The following is a 3,284-nucleotide window of genomic DNA, read 5'->3' as shown; positions in this document are numbered from 1 at the left end:
TTATTTATTTATTTATTTATTTATTTATTTATTTGGTACAGGGTCTCACTACCCAGCTTGGACTTGTAGTGATGCTCCTGTCTCAGCCTCCCCAGCACTGGGATTACAGGCATGAGCCACCACACCTGGTTTTGGTAACCAGCACCGTGTGTTCAGGCTTCCAGGGCAAGCACAGCATGCATCAGTGGGGATCAAACTCAGGTCCTTGTGTTTGCCAGGCAGACGCTTAGCTGGTGAGCTATCTCTCCAGCCCCATATCACTTTACATACATCAGTTTTAACCCAAACTATATCCTAAATTGATTTGGTTATAGCTGCCATAACTGCTGTGAATTCCATAGCTTTATTGTGTCAAAAAAAATCACTTGTATTATATATACGTGTCAATCCTTATGTTTAATGGTATACATTGAAAAATGAGTAGCTTTCTATGTGATTAATTTTCTTGTCAAAATCCCCAGGATATTTTCTTCTAATAATATTTTGTAAATTAAAAAAATAATACTTTTCCAAAAATCATATTAATTTTTAAAATTTAGACATTTATTATACATACAAAAGAATAATTTGCAAACTAAGAATTCTCAAACCAAAAACTACTAAGGTCCTCACACACAGCAAGTCAAGCACTGCTTACATGACAGAGGAGGGAGCGGTTCTATCTTTCTCAGTGTTGGTTGTCATAGAGTGACATTCTTTTTAAGGCAAGCAGAGCTGTTTCAGTCGCTCTTTCTGTGGCCCTCAGTTTAATTTCATCACATTTTTCTGATAAGGAGGCAAAGGTTGTGTCTCATCTTTCACTTATGATTAGAGCTGGCATTTAAAGGAAATGGGTGACTTAAATTTTGATTATGTGGCTTATGGGTAGACGGTGTCGGGATATATAAAGAAACGGTGGCTTACATTTCTGTTTTTCTCACCAGACAACATTAACATTTTTATAGATGCTAATGATAAAATAGAATCAACCCAGCAATTTTTAAAAATTGCCTGTAAAAGCTCCTGTCATTAATTTGTATGTCTCAGCATGATTGGTAAATTTGTGGATTACGCGGTATCTGTGCAATTTGGTTACCTGTCTGATTAATCTGCCTTTCACAGAAGCTAATTATAGCTCTTTAATATGTTAGCATTTAATAAACATTTAGGGATAACGGCACACTGGCAATGTCAACTGTCCACTCAATCATCGTGATACAGACACCATCGTGTTTCGCGTGTTGATTGTGGACTCAACGCTGAGAAGATAATGATGCCCCGAGTTTTATGTGGCTGTAATAAACACTGAGCCTAGACATCTGTTTCGTCTTTGTTTCTCTTCATAAAATCTGGTGATTAGTAACTATGCATAAAGACACTTTCTGTAATTCCTAAAAACTCTGATAGTATGTACCAATTAAAAATGCTGGACTTGAGAACCTACTTTCTTAAGCTTATTGGGTATTTATCTTTAGTTGTAATGTAGTAAATCAAAATGCATCTTCAAGGGGGCCTGCCCTTAGCTCAGTTGTTTAAGCACCTGCTTATGCAAAGGCAGTCAGGAGCAGGATACTGCGGTTGGATCCCCAGCTCCACCTGCCTTACCAGACCTGCCCTTCAGGCAGCCTGAGCCACAAAAAACAAAAAAGAAAAAGAAAAAAAGTCTTCAAAGAATGACAATATACAGAGCTCCAAGAATATTCTGTAAAATATATAAAGGACACAAAGGCATTTGCCTTTGCCCTTCTGCACAAACAGTGTGGAACTGAGTCCAGTTGAGTTGCTGCAGGAGGAGCGTCTCTTCGAATGTTTGGAGGAACTTTCTTCTTCCGTCCCCTTTGCCACTTTCCACTCTTCCCATCCAGCACACCCCATGTTTTCGTCCCATCAAATGCCTGCCTTTGAACAATTCCGTCAGGTTGCTCAAGAGGTACAAAATAATGGGAGGAAGAGTGAGAGTGACACGTAGGAGAAAGGAAAAGGGTCAGGACATGGGGAAAGAGAGTCTTTTGGCCAAATCCTTCTTCCCATTCACTTTCTTCAGGAAATGAAGTGAATCTCACCAGTGACCAGGGGCCAGGTGTGGTGGCACCCCCACCTGTATCCCAGCACTCAGAAGGCTGAGGCAGGAGGATCATTCTGATTTTGAGACCAGCCTGGGCTTCCAAGTGAGCTCAAGGCCAGCCTGAATGGCATAGCGAGACTTTGTCTCAGAAAGACAATAAATAAAAAGAGTGAAGATGGGTGAGAAAAAGTAGGGAAATGGCCTCTGGTCTCACTTTTCAGGCCACCAGAGTCCCCACCTCCTGGCCCAAGTATGCTCTCCCTGGGGTCAACCTTCAGCAAATCACAGAGAGGAAAGACCTGTTCTCACTGCTTTACTGGTGGGAAGACTTGAGGCCTGGAAAACAGAAAGGAGAAAGAGAGAGAGAGAGAGAGAGAGAGAGAGAGAGAGAGAGAGAGAGAGAGAGAGAGAGAGAGAGAGAGAGAGAGAGAGAGAGAGAGAGAGAGAGAGAGAGAGGAAAAGGAGGGAAAGAGAGGGGCAAAGCACTTGCCTGGTAAGCACAAGGTCCTGAGTTCAATCCCGGGTACTGAAAAAAAAAATGAGAAGAGCAAAAGGAAAAGAAATAATAGAGGGAGGGAGAGGAAGAGAATGAAAAATGAGCGGATAGATGGAGAAAAAAAGAGCAGAAGAAAGATGATCCCAGAGGCTTCAGGGAGAAGTCCAGGAGGAATTCAGGTGGAAACAGCTTGGTCACCTCATGTGGTGGAAAGACTGGGTCCCTCAGGAGCAGGGACTGTCAGAGTGTGTAGGCTGTGCTTTCCTGGCTGGAAAGTAAAGAGAAATAAAGGCCTTAAAGCCTAGGGGATCCGTCAGATCCAGTCAGATGACAGCTATAAGCTCTCTGTGGCAGAGGTCACAATTCAAATGTCTATAGGGCCACATTGGTGACAACAATGCAGCCAACCAGAGTGTGGCTCTGGTGACCTGGGAAGCTCATGACAAGAGCTACAGTTACTTCCCTTCAGCAATACCCACCATGTCATAATCTTGAGCTGGTATTACCAAACCTGTTTTATTTTTTAAGAGAATCCAGGCATCTGTCTTTTTGAGAAACTTCATTTTCACGTGTCAACACTAATTATTAAATGGAAATACTTGGATGGGCTACGTGCAGCCCACAGGTCCTTCCCTGTGCACATAGGACTTCTCCATGTAACTGTAGCCAAAGAACCTGACCACTAATTCTCATAGTTTTGGGAGTCAGGGGAAGGAGAATATGTAATATGAAAATTTATTATAA

The sequence above is a fragment of the Octodon degus genome, unplaced genomic scaffold, assembly GCF_000260255.1.
Source record: "Octodon degus isolate 3935 unplaced genomic scaffold, OctDeg1.0 scaffold00024, whole genome shotgun sequence".
NCBI classification, from domain to species: Eukaryota; Metazoa; Chordata; class Mammalia; order Rodentia; family Octodontidae; genus Octodon; species Octodon degus.
The sequence above is the reverse complement of the archived record's forward strand: the minus strand, read 5'-3'. Positions refer to the sequence as shown.